Source organism: Balaenoptera physalus (assembly GCF_965194825.1).
Source record: "Balaenoptera physalus genome assembly, chromosome: 10".
NCBI lineage: Eukaryota > Metazoa > Chordata > Mammalia > Artiodactyla > Balaenopteridae > Balaenoptera > Balaenoptera physalus.
The window spans coordinates 41,824,009-41,842,707 of NC_138889.1; the positions used below are offsets into that span (position 1 = coordinate 41,824,009).

The 18,699-nt window shown below is 40.4% G+C and overlaps 1 long non-coding RNA gene and 1 pseudogene across 2 annotated transcripts in view; both read left to right on the top strand.

Annotated features, from left to right (window-relative positions):
* Window positions 1-18,699, top strand: part of LOC309636721 — a 939,587-nt gene that overhangs the window by 283,933 nt on the left and 636,955 nt on the right. The gene's annotated exons all lie outside the window — the stretch shown is intronic.
* On the top strand, window positions 2,569-4,345 carry LOC309667439 (lysine-specific demethylase 4D pseudogene; annotated as a pseudogene). The gene has a single exon. The product of its transcript is annotated as a lysine-specific demethylase 4D pseudogene (transcript).

The following is an 18,699-nucleotide window of genomic DNA, read 5'->3' on the forward strand; positions in this document are numbered from 1 at the left end:
CTTCTGCCCTGCAAACCGGTTCATCTGTACCATTTCTCTAGATTCCACATACATGCGTTAATATACGATATTTGTTTTTCTCTTTCTGACTTACTTCACTCTGTATGACAGTCTCTAGATCCATCCACGTCTCAACAAATGACTCAATTTCGTTCCTTTTTATGGCTGAGTAATATTCTATTGTATATATGTACCACCACTTCTTTATCCATTTGTCTGTCGATGGGCATTGAGGTTGCTTCCGTGACCTGGCTATTGTAAATAGTGCTGCAATGAACATTGGGGTGCATGCATTTTTTCAATTATGGTTTTCTCTGTGTATATGCCCAGTAGTGGGATTGCTGGATCATATGGTAAGTCTATTTTTAGCTTCTTAAGGAAACTCTATACTCTTCTCCATAGTGGCTCTATCTATTTCCATGCCCACCAACAGTGCAAGAGGGTTCCCTTTTCTCCACACCCTCTCCAGCATTTGTTGTTTGTAGATTTTCTAATGATGCCTATTCTAACTGGTGTGAGGTGATACCTCATTGTAGTTTTGATTTGCATTTCTCTAATAATTAGTGATATTGAGCAGCTTTTCATGCTGATGCATCTCTTTTTCCTAACTTGAATGAGAATGTTACTTTTGTTTCACTGTTAAGAATGATCTTCGCTATTTTTTACCTTGAAATTCTTTATCTTACAAAAAAAAGTTTCTCTTGATGCTTTGCAAGTAAGAATTTTAAAATCATGAATGGATTTTCCATTTCATCAAATGCTATTTTGGTACCTATAAGATGATGATATTTTTCATTTACTTTGTTAATATTCTGAATTATATCATTAAATTTTCCAACGTTCAATCATACTTGCATTCTATTTGGTCATGATGTATTATTCTTTTACTATCTTGCTGCATTTCATTGGATAACATTCCATTTTATGCCTTCCTCTATGCTTATAAACAAAAGTGGCCTGTAGCTTTATTTTTTATTGTCCTTTTTTCGTTTGGCTATCAGAGAGCAGAATAGCCTCATCTGAGTAGCTTTCCAACTTTTTCTATACTCTGAAGCAATTTGCACAATAAGAGTTAACTGTTTTTTGAAAGTTTTCTAGATTCACATGCAAAATGATGTGTCTCCTGGACTTTCAGGGGTCATACCTTGAACCAGCTTCTTATACTGGGGTGTTACTCAAGCTTTCTGGTGTTTCTTGCATCCATTTTGGATATGTTTCCTCTCCAGAAATTTATTCTTTTCTCTTATCTTTTGAAAATGCTGCTGTCAAGTTTCTCCTAAGATTCTCTTTCAAGATTTTAAAAATTCTTTTGTGCACTATTTCATTCCTAGTGGTTTATTTTCCCCTTCTTTCTTATGCTCGGTTATGCCCATGGTGTATTGCTATCATTAATTTCTTCCAAGAATATTTTTGGTCATCAGTGTTCTGTCTTGTATGTGTTTTCTTTCGTTAATTTTGTCTTTATTTTTGTTATTTTTTTACTCCTACCCCTTCTTTCTCTTCTTCTATTTTATAGCTTCTTCAATTGAAACTTTAGTTCATATATTTTCAATCACCCTTCTTTTTCTTTTTGGTACAATGAAAGATATCATTCTGTTTTAATGCTTTTCACCCTAAACTATAATTTTAAATTTATTGAAATAATTTAAATAAATTTTAAAAAATTTATTTCATAGAAATTTGTGAAAATCATCATAACTTGAAGAATTATGACAATGAGTCATTCTGATGGCTGTGTAACCAGTACCTGGGTTCAGAACAGAATATTCACATTATTCTAGAGACTTCCTCACAGCCCCACTCACAACCTCTCTCTTTCAAAAAGGTAACCACTACTCTGACTTCTAACATAGATTACGTTGGTACCAAAAAATATCATCATCTTATAGGTACCTTTTTATCTTTATGTAAATGGAAGCATAGAATAGGTATTCTTTTGAGTCTGGATAATTTTGCTCAGTATTATGTTTATAGAATTATTCTTATATTTTCATGTAGTTCTTGTTTATCTTCATTTCTGTATTATATTCCATTGTATGAATATACTACAATGTACTTATCCATTCTAATGTTGACTGGCATTTGAGTTGTTTCCAGTGTTTGGCTTCTGAAATCATGTTGTTCTGAACACTCTTGGACTTGACTTTCATTGCACAGACATACACATATCCTAGGCATGAATCATAGCACATGGGTAAGTTCAATTTTAGTGGATACTGTCCAAATAGTTTTTCAAAGTGAATGGAACGATTTCCATTCTCCTTACTAGAGTACAAGAATTTCCATTGTTCACAACAACACCATTTCTTGTATTGTCAATCTTATGAAATTTTAGCCTTTATTTGAATATGCAATTATAGTCCATGGTGGTGTTTTCTTTGTAGTTCCCGAGTAAATATTTCCAAACATTAGTTTTCAACCTGTCTCTATTCTTTTTTTTTTTTAGGTTTTTTGTTCAATACTGCCCTGAAGACACTACGTTTGGGATACCCAGCCAGGGCTGGGTGATTCACTAGATCTCAAGAGGACAGAGCCAAGTGTCAACCAAGGACATCAGAGACTTGCAGGCTCAGCCAGCACCAGTCCTGAGCAAGGCTTCTGCCCAGCGTGGAGTCCCCTGGAGAATCAGCAAGCCTAAGAAATATTATCAACTCATTGCATTAAAGTCTACTGGGGGTTCCTGCTGATATACTCCAACCCATTTTTGAAAAAGTACTGTTTCCCAGCATCTTCACCTATCCAGAACATAAATCAAAACTTGGGAGTTTCCTGCTTATTAATGAAAGCTATGACGTCTAAGTCCAACTGGGCCCAGAACCCAAGTTGTAGAATAATGGTATTTCATCCAACCAAAGAAGAGTTTAATGATTTCGATAAATACATTGCTTATATGGAATCCCAAGGTGCACACCGAGCAGGCGTGGCGAAGATCATTCCACCCAAGGACTGGAAAGCCAGACAGACCTATGATGATATCAATGACATCTTAATAGCCGCTCCCCTCCAGCAGGTGACTTCTGGGCAGGCAGGTGTGTTTACTCAATACCACAAAAAGAAGAAAGCCATGACCGTGGGTGAGTACCACCACTTAGCAAAGAGTGAAAAATACCGGACTCCAGCACACTTTGATTTTAAGGAGCTGGAGCGAAAATATTGGAAAACACGCCTCTACGATTCACCAGTATATGGTGCGGACGTCAGTGGCTCCTTATTCGATCAAAACACGGAGCAGTGGAACCTTGGACACCTGGGAACCCTTCAGGACCTGCTGGAGCAGGAGTGCGGAGTGGTCATCGAAGGCGTCAACACCCCCTACCTGTACTTCGGCATGTGGAAGACCGCCTTCGCCTGGCACACGGAGGACATGGACCTTTACAGCATCAACTACCTGCACTTCGGGGAGCCCAAGACTTGGTACGCGGTGCCCCCGGAGCACGGCCGGCGCCTGGAACGCCTGGCCAGGCAGCTTTTCCCGGGCAGCGCGCGGGGCTGTGAGGCCTTCCTGCGGCACAAGGTGGCTCTCATCTCGCCCACGGTCCTCAAGGACAACGGCATCCCCTTCGATCGGATCACTCAGGAGGCTGGAGAGTTCATCGTGACGTTTCCCTATGGCTACCACTCTGGCTTCAACCATGGCTTCAACTGCGCGGAAGCCATCAATTTCGCCTGCCCGCGCTGGATCGATTATGGCAAAGTGGCCTCGCAGTGCAGCTGCGGGGAGGCCCGGGTCGCCTTCTCCATGGACGCCTTCGTGCGCATCCTGCAACCGGAGCGCTACGAGCTGTGGAAAGGCGGGCAGGACCGGATCGTGGTGGACCACACGCAGCCCACGGCGCCGGACAGCCAGGTCCTGAACGCCTGGAGGGAGGTCCGCGCGTCCCTGGGAGCCGCTCTCGCCACGAGGCACCACCTGCCCCGCCGCGCTCTGCGCCCCCGTAGGGCTGTAGCCGCGGGCGGTGGGACCCGCCACCGAGTCCCTGTGCGTGCTGTGTGCCGGCGCCCCTCGCCGGCCCGGGGTTCTTGCTCTGCCGCCCAGTTCAGGGACGCGGCCACCAGCACCTCCGCGGAGCCCGGCCCGACCCAGCCGCCGACCCCAGGTCCATCCGCCCCGGATCGCCACCCAGCTGGAAGATGTGGCCCTCGTCGTCGTCCTTGGGAACAGGGCACTCAGGAGCCAGCTGCTCCCCCCAGGGCCAAGAGGAGGCTTTCGGTAGACACAGCTCAGGACCCAGAGGCTCAGCCCCTGCCTGTGGATGCACCCTCGCCGGACAGCGCCGCCCCGCTCAGCCCTGGGCTCCAGCATCCCGCCACGGCTTCTGGCTGTGGTTGTGGCCCTGTCCCCTAAGCCCAGGGGATGCCTTTCTACCCCACTGCTCTTGCATGGGGATCCTTTGAGACTGGTCATATTTCCATTTCAGAGCTTTGGGTATTTACAGGTCACTAGCCTTGCGTGAGCGTGCCTCCTGTGCTGCCGCTGGACATGCTGGTTCCCTGGTGTTTACCAAATTCTCCAAAGTTTGTTCTTCCTTCCAGACCCTGGAATCCTTGGACACTGCTAACTCCTGTGTCACAAACTGAGGTTTCATGCACTGGACACTCTAGTATCTCTGGGAACTAGGTCCTGCTGAGGTCACCAGAGCCCAATCTACCTCACACTCCCATCCTGTGGGCCAGCTCTGGATGCTGCTGTACTTCTAAAGAACCCTGGGCTTTGATTACCCTCCAGTCTCTCTCCTTTTCCTCTTCCCCCTTCCCTTCCTGCTTTTCTTGCCAAACTAGGCCCTTTTGACCAATTAGGTCAGTAGAGACTAAGATAATAATTGATAATCTTTCTGAGTCTTTGATGTATTGAAAATGTGTTCTCTGCTAGTATGGTAACTAGAATGTTAAAATCTGAGTTTATTAAATATATTAAAGGTAACCAGAATGTTAAAACCTGACTTTATTCTTTGTGTTGTTCAGTCAGTCAACTGAGAGGTGGTCGTTTTTTCTGCACTTTTCTTAATAATTATATCAAAACATTTCAAGCAAATCTTATTTTTATGAGCTGGTTGCCTTGTGTGATGTTGGTGAGTGAGTTTGGGGTTGATTGTTGGGTTCCAGCTGGCTGGCTGGGTTGGGGGGTTTGGTTTGCAGGCCTATCTGAAGGATGACTTGGTGGGAATCACCTGGCACTTGGCTGATCCAAGTTGCTAGGAGAGATGAGCAAACAGAGGACAAAAAGTGCCAGCATGTGAAAATCTTCTCTGCAAGTCTCCACTGCCTTCTCAATGCTGTATGTATATTTCACAAGGTTAAGTCATTGACACATCCCAATAAACCAATCCACAAATAAAGGAACAAGACAATTTCAAGTGGGCATGGTTCTGTGAAGAGATTAAAGGGGATGGGATGCTAGTGCAGAATGGGCAGTGTGGTTCCGGTGGTCAGGGAATACTTCTTAGAGCAGGAGACCTTTCTGAGTCCCAAATGACAAGAAGGAAGGTCCAGAGCTGATTTCCACTTGGATGAAACAGCAAGTGTAACAGCCCTAACATAGAGCTTGGTGTTTTTGTGTGGATAGAGAGGAAGCTCATTTGTGTCTGGGGCACTGAGAAGGGAGAGGCAGGGTCCAGGGTATGCAGGACCTTGTAGCTCATGTGAAATATTTGAGTTTTTTTCAACTTGAAATGAGAAGGCATTGGAAGTTGAAAACAGCACTTGACATGATATAATTTGCACAGTTAACTAATCACCTTAATTGTTCTGTGGACCCCTTGGGGGCAGGAGAAGTAGTTAGAACATCTAAGTAATACAGGTGAGAATTGATGGTTACTGACTTAGGCCATAGTGTTGAAAATGCACAGAAGTGGCCAAAGTCAGAATCAATTTTGGAAATTGAACATGATAGTTTGGATGCAGAAGGAAACACTTCAGAGAATCAAACCACATCTCTCTTCCCTCCAGCTCTCCCCTACAGAATTTCAGTAAGAATCTGGAATTTGAAGCACTATGTAAGACTACAGGCAGGACTAATGAAAAAGTAAGGCTTCTTTGAAGTTCTGATTGAGGAGTAGCAAAAGCCCACGTCTCATCCCTATCACCATGCAGCTAGGCAACACTGTGGTAGTATAGTCTGTGGAAAACTGAAGCTGAGAGACTGCACTCAGGCTCCTCAGTGGAGGATGGCAGTGAGATGCTTGGCTGGAAAGATGATTAAGCCCTGTATTGAGATGGTGGAAGCACATGATGGAAGCAGACTGGAATTACTGGGAAGGCAGCAGCCCTGGAGAGCAACTGGACCATAGTAGATCTCATATGAGCAAGGAGTAAACTTTCATGTGATAAGTAACTGAGAACTTAAGGGCTTTTGGTCCTTTCATTTAGGTCAGTTGTGGATATGGCAGTGCAGAGAAATAAGGGAACTCTGAAAAGTCTCTATGAAGACAGTAGCCTGGCTCATATTGCTATTTTAAATTTTAGAAACTGAAATTTTCCTTGTCATATTTCAGGGATATCACAATCTCTTCCCGGCAGATACACGCTCCAAATAACCTAGGATAACAAAATTGGGGGTTTTGAAGGCCAAGAGACAAAAATAAACTTCAGAAAATATTTCTTCCACTATACTCCTTATGTATTCACCCAGTTTTATACTTGAAACAAAATTTCCTTTGCCCAATAAAGAGTAGCAATGTTAAAAATACAGTTTAGTTTTACCAGTAGACTGGTTCCTAAATTAGTCTTCTTGACCTAAGTAGGCATTTCTCAAAAGAAGATATACAAATGGCCAACAGGCCCATGAAAAGATGCTCAACTTCGCTAATTATTAGAGAAATGCAAATCAAAACCACAGAGGGGTATCACCTCACACCTGTCAGAATGGCCATCGTCAAAAAGTCTACAAATAATAAATGCTGGAGAAGTGTGGATGAAAGGGAACCATCTTACACTTTCGGTGGGAATGCAAATTGGTTCAGCCACTATGGAAAACTGTATGGAGGTTGCTTAAAAACACTAAAAATAGGGCTACCATATGATCCAACAGTCCCATTCCTAGGCGTATATCCGGAAAAGGCGAAAAGTCTAATTCAAAAAGATACATGCACCCCAGTGTTCATAGCAGCCTTATTTACAATAACCAAGACATGGAAACACACCAAGTACCCATCAACAGATGATTGGTTTAAGAAGAAGAGGTATATACATACCGTGGAATATTACTCTGCCACAAAAAGATGAAATATTGCCACTTGCAGCAGCATAGATGGACATAGAGAATATCATACTAAGTGAAGTAAGTAAGACAGAAAAAGACAAATAGATCACTTATATGTGTTATCTAAAAAACAATACAAGTGAATCTATATACAAAACAGAAACAGAGTCACAGACATAGAAAACAAACTTGTGGTTAGCTAAGGGGAAAGGGAGCAGGGGAGGGATAAATTAGGGGTATGGGATTAACAGATACACACGACTGTACAGAAAACAGATAAGCAACAAAGATTTGCACAAAAAATCAAAACAAACAAAAACAAAACCAAAAAAACCCAAGGATTTGCTATATAGCACAGGGAACTGTATTCGATATCTTGTAATAATCTATTATGAAAAATAATCTGAAAAAATATGTATATAACAATCACTTTTCTGTACACCTGCGACTAACACAATATTGCAAATCAACTATACTTCCATTAAAAAAAAAATTAGGCTTCTTGAAAGGATCAGGAGCTGGGGGTGGTAATGAAGGCGGTTCATCCAGCAACTGTATTGAAAATTCTATTTTATTTCAAGTCAACTGGCACACTCAATTTGGATACTCACAATCTGGACCACTCTTCTCAGGAAAAGATACCCAGATCCAGCTGTTCTTCCATGTCCAGTAAGTTGTTGCTATACTTAATCTTGGAAAAGCAAGGGACATTGACAATGACAATTAAATAAAGGCAAGGATAGAGCCATCTTCGTTCTTACTGCCACGATCTCTCCTAGGCCTCTCTCCACTTCTGAGAAATAACAATCACAAGTCCAGTGTATATTCATCAAGTTTGTAGACAAAAGGCTACGAAACCGAAAGTAGTATGTCGTGTGGTTTTAACAACATACCCCCACCATCACCTTTTAAAAAAGTCAATATTACAGTTACAAGATCTAAAGACTTTCCTATCTATAGTCCCTAGTTAGTTCAACAAAGTCCACTAGATCTGGGTAATTTATTTTATTTTATTCGTTCTGCTGCTGATGGACAATAGGGTTATTTGCAAATCTTTGTTATTTCGAACTATGCTTTACAGAGCAGCTTTGTATATAGGATTCCTGGGTTGTATTTATGTTCACTTTTAACTTTTTAGAAAAAGCCCGCTTGCCCTCCAATTTCCACCTCTATTGGCAGTGTGGGAGAGATTTGGTTTCTCCATATCTTGACCCACTTTTTATATTGTCAGACCTAATCAAAATGGGCAGAGAACAGCTTCTCTGATTGCTAGTAATCCTGCACATCTTCTTGTATTTATTGGCCATTTGGATTTCCTCTTTTCTGAATTACCTACTCTAAAGCTCTACCTACTTTTTTTGGTTTGACTATTTTTTGTTGTTGTTATGTAGAAGTTATGTGATATTCAGGATACTAATTCATTGTCTATTTCATGTATGATGACAAACTTCTCCTAGACTGTAAGTTCTTTTAATTTTTTACGTCATAGTATTAGTCAGGGTTCTTCAGAGTAATAGAACCGATAGGAGATATATGTATAGCTCTTATGAGAGGAACTCATTCATTTGGTTATGGAGGCTGAGGAATCCCACGATCTGTCAGGTGGGCCGTCTGCAAGATGGAGAACGGGGAATATGGTTGAGTCTGGGTTCGAAAGCATGGGAACCTGGAGTGCCCATGTCAGATGTCCCAAAGCAAGGGAAGACGGATGCGTCTGCTCAAGCAGAGAGAGTAAATTCACCCCTACTCTGCCCTTTTGTTGAATTTGGGCTCTCAGTGGTTTGGGTGATCCCGCCTGCAGTGGTGAAGGCGCTCTTTACTCAGTCTACTGATGCAAGTGCTAATCTCTTCCCGGAAGAGCCATGCAGAACACACAGAAGTGATGCTTTACCAGCTATCTGGGCATCTCTTAGCCCAGTCTACATGTGAAATTAACCATCACAGTCATTAGTTTGGAATCATTTAAATATATCAGACGTTCCCATCATGGTGCTTTTGGTTCTTTAAGCCATTGTTCCACCCTGAGTTCATACAGACCTTCTTCAATATTTTCTCTTAAAATTCTGTGTTTTATCCATCTGTAATGCACCTCAAATTTATTTATGTAAGTGGTATGAGGTCAAGCTCCAATCCCACCCACCCCTCAAAATAGTGCCAATGCCACTACCACATATTGAATAGCCCATCCTTCCCCATTGGTTTGGTACGCTACCTCCATCGTAGGCAGACTCCCACATATCCATGTGTCTGTGTCTGGCCTCCCTATTCTGTATGCAGATACATTTGTCCATTGCAGCTCAAATACCACAGTTCGGTAGAGGAGAAATCACCCCTCTTTGTTCTTCTTTTAAGGAATCATCTTGGGATTCTTATTTGAATACTTCCCTACTTACTAGATCTGTCACCTTGAGCAAGTTTCTTAATATCTCCTTGATGCGGTTTCCTCATATGAGAAATAGGGTTCCTAGGATTTCCCTTATACGGTCATTATGAAGATAAGGCATAAATAAATTATTTTATGCAGAGTGCATTGAACAGTGTCTGGCATTAGATAGTCACCATATATTAGCTATTTTTAATAATATTTGTTCTGTTAAAGGTACAGAGAAACTTCTGTGGATCAAAAACAATGAAAAAGAGAGTGAAAAGACAAATCAAAGAGTGAGAACAGATATCGCGTTACTCATACCCAGTAAAGAAGTAATAAGCAGAACATATAACGACTACCAAGACAGACAACCGAGCAGAAAAATGGACACAATACTTGATGAGGCACTTCCTGAAGGGCCACCTCCAATCAGACAATAATCATCAGAAAATTGGTTCACCCCTATTAGGAACCAAGTAAATGCAAATCATTATGAGGTGCCCCTGTTCCCTCACCTGATCGGCTAAAACTGTAAAGGCAGAAAATCACCAAAGGTCTGCAAAAGTGAGGGGCGATGAACACCCTTGCACGCAGCTAGTGCGTAAACTGGTAAAATGTGTTGAAAACATCTGGCAACTTGCAGTTTACATATTCTATGGCCAGTATAGGCGTCAAAGAAGTTTCAGAGCAACGCTGTTTGTAAGAGGCCAAAAGTGGAAACAACCCAAAGCCCCATCTACAGTAGAAAGTTTATATGGTTGAATACTTTACAGCCCTGAAACAGAAAAGTCCAGCTGCATGCAACGGCGTAAATGATGAAAAATTACACCAAAAATACACTAAAGTACATAAATACATTTGTGTTTCTTCACGGTTATATAAAGTTTTCAAAAATGGACAGAGTTTTAATTTTATAATGTTTACCAAAATTACTACGTGAATAGTTAGGATAAGGTCAGTGTAGGAGGCAGAAGGGGCTGTAATCTGGGAAAAAGAGCACAAGTCAGGCAGCCAGGTGCCTGGCAATGTTACATTTTTTGACCTGGGTAGTGGCTCCACTTGTGTTCACTCTATAGTTATTTGTTGAAGTGTACATATATGCTTTACAGATTTCTGTGAACACTTTCTATTTCATAATTTAAAATATTTTTAAAAGTGCTCTCAAAAATAAACTCAAAATGGATTAAAGACCTAAGTGTAAGGGCAGACACTATCAAACTCTTAGAGGAAAACATAGGCAGAACACTCTATGTCATACCTCACAGCAAGATTCTTTTTGACCCAGCTCCCAGAGAAATGGAAATAAGAACACAAATAAACAAATGGGACCTAATGAAACTTAAAAGCTTTTGCACAGCAAAGGAAACCATAAACAAGACCAAAAGACAACCATCAGAATGGGAGAAAATATTTGCAAATGAAGCAACTGACAAAGGATTAATCTCCAAGATTTACAAGCAGCTCATGCAGCTCAATAACAAAAAAACGAACAACCCAATCCAAAAATGGGCCGAAGACCTAAATAGACATTTCTCCAAAGAAGATATACAGATGGCCTACAGACACATGAAAGAATGCTCAACATCATTAATCATTAGAGAAATGCAAATCAAAACTACAATGAGATATCATCTCACACCGGTCAGAATGGCCATCATCAAAAAATCTAGAAACAATAAATGCTGGAGAGGGTGTGGAGGAAAGGGAACACTCTTGCACTGTTGGTGGGAATGTAAATTGATACAGCCACTATGGAGAACAGTATGGAGGTTCCTTAAAAAACTACAAATAGAACTACCATACGACCCAGCAATCCCACTACTGGGCATATACCCTGAGAAAACCATAGGTCAAAAAGAGTCATGTACCAAAATGTTCATTGCAGCTCTATTTACAATAGCCAGGACATGGAAGCAATCTAAATGTCCATCGACAGATGAATGGATAAAGAAGATGTGGCACATATATACAATGGAATATTACTCAGCCATAAAAAGAAATGAAATGGAGGTATTTGTAATGAGGTGGATGGAGTTAGAGTCTGTCATACAGAGTGAAGTAAGTCAGAAAGAGAAAAACAAATACAGTATGCTAACACATATATACGGAATCTAAGGGGAAAAAAAAAAAAAAAAAAAAAGGCCATGAAGAACCTAGTGGCAAGACGGGAATAAAGACACAGACCTACTAGAGAATGGACTTGAGGATATGGGGAGGGGGTGGGGTGAGATGTGACAGGGTAAGAGAGTGTCATGGACATATATACACTACCAAATGTAAAATAGATAACTAGTGGGAAGCAGCCGCATAGCACAGGGAGATCAGCTCGGTGCTTTGTGACCACCTAGAGGGATGGGATGGGGAGGGTGGGAGGGAGGGAGATGCAAGAGGGAAGAGAAATGGGAACATATTGTATATGTATAACTGATTCACTTTGTTATAAAGCAGAAGCTAACACACCATTGTAAGGCAATTATACTTCAATAAAGATGTTAAAAAAAAAAAAAAAAGAAAAGAAAAAAAAAAAAAAATTAAGTCACATAGTGGTTCATAGAATCATTTGGTTTGTAGTGTGTTGTATTGTAGACTGTTTCCAAAACTCAGATGATGTTTCTAATCTTTTTCATTCTAATATTGTTTATTGATGCCTTCTCCTGTTTATTTATTATTTACAATATTATATTTAGTAATACGTAAGTTTCTGGACAGTTTTAGACTTATAAAACATTGAGCACGTGGATCACGGAGTATTGACCCGACCCCACTCACATGTCCCCCTATTAGTAACATCTTACTTACCATGGTGTATTGATTACAATTAATGAACCAATGTCAATATGTTATTGTCTACTAAAGGCTATCATTTGTTCAGATTTTCTTACCTTTTACCCAACGTCCTTTTTCTGTTCCAAGATCTCATCTAAAATGTCAAATTACATTTAGTTTTCATGTCTCCTTAGGTTTCTCTTGGCTGTAACAGATTCTCAGTCTTTCCTCGTTTTTGACCAAAAGTTTGTATAGAAACCTGACAGTTTGGGGGAATACAGGTCAGGTATATTGTAGGATGCCCCTCTAGTGGAATTTGACACTTTTCTTATGATTATCTTGGGTTTCTGTATGTTTTTGGAGGAAGATTACGGAGGGAATTTTATCACATTTTAATCACATCATATCAAGGACATATACTATCAAAGTAATTTATGACTTTTTTTTTTTGGCCACGTCTTGCAGTTTGTGGGTTCTTAGTTCCCTGGCCAGGGATCGAACCTGGGCCCTAGGCAGTGAAAGTGCGGAGTCCTGACCCCTGGACTGCCGGGGAATTCCCAGTTTATGACTCTTGATGTTGACCTGGTTAAAATGGTGTTTGGCGGGGCCCTCCTCTATAAATCACTGCCCCTCCCCGACTCCCATCCCCACTTGCCCCTCTGCACCTGCTCCTCGCACTCAGGGAGCACCACTCCCTTTAGCAGGGAGGACTAGATAATTTTTTTTTTTAACTTTTTTTTTTTTAAGTATTTGTTTTCTTTAATTTATTTATTTATGGCTGTGTTGGGTCTTCGTTTCTGTGCGAGGGCTTTCTCTAGTTGTGGCAAGTGGGGGCCACTCTTCATCGCGGTGCGCGGGCCTCTCACTATTGTGGCCTCTCTTGTTGCGGAGCACAGGCTCCAGATGCGCAGGCTCAGTAGTTGTGGCTCACGGGCCCAGTTGCTCCACGGCATGTGGGATCTTCCCGGACCAGGGCTCGAACCCGTGTCCCCTGCATTGGCAGGCAGATTCTCAACCACTGCGCCACCAGGGAAGCCCTGACTTTCAATTTTATTTCATGATTGAAATAAAAGATTGATCAAGATGGTACTCAATATGTTGATTCTATGGAATTTTTATTGAGATTTATTATGTGGTCTTACAGTGGTAAATGTTTGTAAATGATTATATGTGTTGAAAAACATTTTGCTATGTGGTTGCTGCAGGTAATATAATCAAAGTTGTTAAATTTTTGTTTAAACTTTTATAACATTAAATTTTCTTCTGTCCTCATCTATCAGTTTCTGAGAGAACGGTGTTTGAAAAAATAAAATCTCCCACCATGATTGCAAATATGTCACTTTTACTAATAATTCTCAGTCTTTGTGTTCTATATCTCAGTGCTGTGTGTCTAGGTGCATAAAGTGCATCACTGTAATCTTTCCCATGAGTTTTTCTTTTTGATAAGTATAAGCTGTTCTTCTTCTACCTTATAAATACATTCGATATTAATTGCTGCTAGACCAGGTTTCTTTTGTTTAATATTTGCTTGGTTTGACTTTCCCAATCCTTTTATTTTCAACCTTTTAGCTCGCTGTAAGATTGGTTTAAAAAATCAAAAGGGCGCAGACAAAGTGGGCTGACCAAGCAGAGCAATTACCGATGATTGGTGCTGATCAAATTATACCTTTGCCCAGGTAGAAAGCCAGAGCCATCAGGACATGGGTCTGCATTTGGAGGCCAGCTGCCCAGAGAACACTGTCTCTCTCTCTGGGTCCTTGAATATCTCCAACTGGAATCAGGATTTTGTTGGTAGAAGGTAGGTCACTTTATTTCTGTTATTTGTGCTTATGAGCAAAAGAGTTATTTTCCTACCAGAAGTTTTAAAAAATGACACTATTTATGCATATATATAGAGAGAGAGAGCGAGAGAGAGGGAAATATACATTGGGATATCCTTTCCTTGAGATTTTATTTTTAAACTTTTTTCCAACTTGTGAAGTTAATTTTTTTCTTAATATTTTCTTGGTAAAAATCACAAAGATTTTCAGGAAAAAGCACCTCATTGAGTGAACTGCGATCTAATGGGAATGAGAGGGTTTCTAGAACTGGGTAAGGAGTGTGTCAATTGGAAGGGACTTGAAAATTAGGTGGGATCAAATTAGAGATTTTGATTGGATATGAGGGTATTCGAATTGGGGTGGTACTGATTGAATTGAAATTGCTGTGGCACATATATAGCCAGACTTTGAGCACAGCCTGTTTCATTCAGAGGCTGAATCCTTCAAGGAAACCATTTTCTGGGTCCTAGTGTATCATCATTTGGAATTAAGATTTTAGACTAGCAGAAGGCAAGCACTTTTTTGGCCTTTTTTTTTTTTTTTTTTCCTTTAAAGCAAAAAGATGAAAAGGATGACATTTTATATCAGAAAGCAACTTTTTTCCCCTGGTAAAATTCTCATTTATTTATGCATTTAAAGTACAAGCATTGCATGCATATCATTTTTAGATTTCTTCATTGGGGCCATGTATTTCTGTTATTAAAGGAATTAAAACCTTTTTACTCTTTTTTTTTTTTGAAGATATATTCTCTTTATTATAGTTACTCATCACTATCATATGTGCCTTCTGGGTCACTTTGTTAGTTCATGTTACATTTTTCCACATGTAAATTATTTTTATCATTTTACATGATGGAGAAGAAAATACGCAGATGTGTATCCATTCAGAAAAATAATTCATAATGCACAGATTATAAGAGCAGACAGAATTGAAATTAAAATTCTTTATAGAATACAGATACAGATTTTCTTTTTTTATTGGAGTATAATTGCTTTAGAATGGTGTGTTAGTTTCTGCTCTATTACAACGTGAATCAGCTATACATATACATACATCGCCATATCCCCTCCCTCTTGCGTCTCCCTCCCACCCTCCCTATCCCACCCCTCTAGGTGGTCACAAAGCACCGAGCTGATCTCCCTGTGCTATGCGGCTGCTGCCCACTAGCTATCTATTTTACATTTGGTAGCGTATATATGTCCATGCCACTCTCTCAATTTGTCCCAGCTTACCCTTCCCCCCCCCCCATATCCTCAAGTCCATTCTCTAGTAGGTCTGCATCTTTATTCCCATCTTGCCCCTAGATTCTTCATGACCATTTTTCTTTTTTTTTTTAGATTCCATATATATGTGTTAGCATACGGTATTTGTTTTTCTCTTTCTGACTTACTTCACTCTGTATGACAGTCTCTAGGTCCATCCACCTCACTACAAATAACTCAATTTCATTCGTTTTTATGGCTGAGTAATATTCTATTGTATATATGTGCCACATCTTCTTTATCCATTCATCTGTTGATGGACACTTTGATTGCTTCCATGTCCTGTGTATTGTAAATAAAGCTGCAATGAACATTTTGGTACATGACTCATTTTGAATTATGGTTTTCTCAGGGTATATGCCCAGTAGTGGGATTGCTGGTTCATATGGTAGTTCTATTTTTAGTTTTTTAAGGAACGTCCATACTGTTCTCCATAATGGCTGTATCAATTTACAGTCCCACCAACAGTGCAAGAGGGTTCCCTTTTCTCCACACCCTCTCCAGCATTTATTGCTTGTAGATTTTTTGATGATGGCCATTCTGACCGGTGTGAGATGATATCTCACTGTAGTTTTGATTTACATTTCTCTAATGATTAACGATGTTGAGCATGTGTCTGTTGGCAATCTGTATATCTTCTTTGGAGAAATGTCTATTTAGGTCTTCTGCCCATTTTTGGATTGGGTTGTTTGTTTTTTTAATGTTGAGCTGCATGAGGTGCTTGTAAATTATGGAGATTAATCCTTTGTCAGTTGCCTCATTTGCAAATATTTTCTCGCATTCTGAGTGAACCCTATATTTCTAATAATTTGTCTATCAATGCAAATTAATGATTAGATTTTAATTAGAATGTTTCAAGTATTTACACATTAAGTATAATGCTTGTTAAGGATGTGTACATTTGTGTTTTGTACTTTTTTCCTGCTTTTGTTTACATAGCCACACTTTCTATAATGGTAGATTTTTATCTGTGTTCCCTTATTTTATTATAACGTGATTTGCTTGTCCTTTTCTCTCTTTTTTCTTATGTTTTTACACTTTTAGTGGTCTACAAATTGCATTTTGGTTTCACTCATCATTTCTATTGGGTGTTATGTTTTCTTTTGTAATTGTTTCAGCTTATATCATTGTTTGCCTTTCCCTAATTTATCTTTTGGGTTAAGTCATCCAATTTCTTGAGTTGAGTGCTTAACTCCTTTATTTTCAAGCTTGCTTAATGTCCTTACACTTCAGTTAGATAGTCCTCTTTTTCTGTCTTATGATTTGCCCTAATTTTTTATTTCTAAATTTCAGCTTTATTGCTGTATAATTGACTTAGAAAATTGTAAAACATTCAGTGAACTTTGTGATGATTTGATATACATTGTTAAAGGATTCCTCCCATCTAGTTAATTAAAACAGTTACTTCATATATTTACTTTTTTTGGTAAGAACATTTAAATCCTACCCTTCTAGAAAATTTCAACTATATATCACAGTGTTATCAACTATAATCACCATGGTTAACATTAGCTCCTGAGACTTTCTTCACTGTGTACCCTTTTACCCTCCCTTCCCTGCCCTCCCCCACAACCACGTTTCTACTCTGGTTCTGTAAGTTTTACTTTTTTTTTTTTTTTTTTTGATTCCACATATAAGTGATGCCATGCCATATTTGTCTTTCTCTGTCTTATTTCACTAGGCATAATACCCACCAAGACCATCCCTGTTGTTGCAAAGGACAAAATTTCATTCTTTTTATGGCTGAGTATTATACCATTGTATATATGTACCACATCTTCTGTAACCATTCAAGCATTGCTGGACATGTTCGTTGTTTCCATATATTATCCATTGTGAATAATACCTCAGAGAATGAGGGAGGGCAGATATCTCCTTCATATTCTGTTTTTATTTCCTTTGGATATATACCCAGAAGTGAGACTGCAGCATCATATGTTACTTATATTTAAAATTTTTGAGGAACTGCCATACTGTTTTCCATAGTATGCACAATAGCTGCACCAGTTTACATGTCTACCAAAAGAGTGTACTTTTTGCCCTTAAATTCAAACTTTGAAATTAAGACTGCTATACAATTTTCTTTAACTTGATGTTAAATCAGTTTGTTTTGTCATCCACTTATTTTCAATATTTTGTACTTTCTGTAGGTTTGGCTTGGAAACTTCCATGAAGAGACTTTCTGCTACAGTGAGGTGAGAAGCCACCCATGCACTCAAGCCTGGGAATCTGGCGAGGCCTCAGGCACTTATATCCCTAACAGAGGAAACTCACAGAGCTGCAGGCTGAAGCAGGACTTGGCTCAGAGAGCCCTCTCCTCTGGGAAATAGTCTATTTTCTTTGGCTCCAAAATGCTGGCAAGAGCGGAGTCCTTCTGGTGGATTGACAAGCCTGGAGAAGATACCACCTCGTTTGTTTAAAAGTTCAAGTCTGAGTTCCTGCCTCTCAGATATATCTAAACTTCTTTAAAAATAAAGAAAGTATAGGGAAGGTGTTACTCCCCAGCATTCTCAGGTATCCAAAGCACACCTAAGAAGCTGGGAGTCCGTTGCTTATTCTATTGCCGCCATGCAGTCTAAGCACTTTGGTAGCCAGAACCCAAGTTGGAAGATTATGACCTTCCACCCAACCATGGAAGAATTTGAAGATTTCAACAAATATATTGTTTACATGGAGTCGCAAGGTGCACACCGAGCTGGCCTAGCCAAGGTAATTCCACCGAAAGGATGGAAAGCCAGACAGACATACGATGATATTGATGACATCTTAATAGCTGCTTCCCTCCAGCAGGTGACCACTGGAAAGGCAGGTGTGTTTACTCAACACCACAAAAAGAAGAAACTCATGACCATTAGCCAGTATCGCCGCTTAACAAACAGTGAAAAACACCAGACTCCATTCTATTTTGATTTTGAGGACCTGGAGCGAAAATATTGGAAAGCACGCCTCTATGATTCACCAGTATATGGTGCGGACGTCAGTGGCTCCTTATTCGATCAAAACACGGAGCAGTGGAACCTTGGACACCTGGGAACCATTCAGGACCTGCTGGAGCAGGAGTGCGGAGTGGTCATCGAAGGCGTCAACACCCCCTACCTGTACTTCGGCATGTGGAAGACCGCCTTCGCCTGGCACACGGAGGACATGGACCTTTACAGCATCAACTACCTGCACTTCGGGGAGCCCAAGACTTGGTACGCGGTGCCCCCGGAGCACGGCCGGCGCCTGGAACGCCTGGCCAGGGAGCTTTTCCCGGGCAGCGCGCAGGGCTGTGAGGCCTTCCT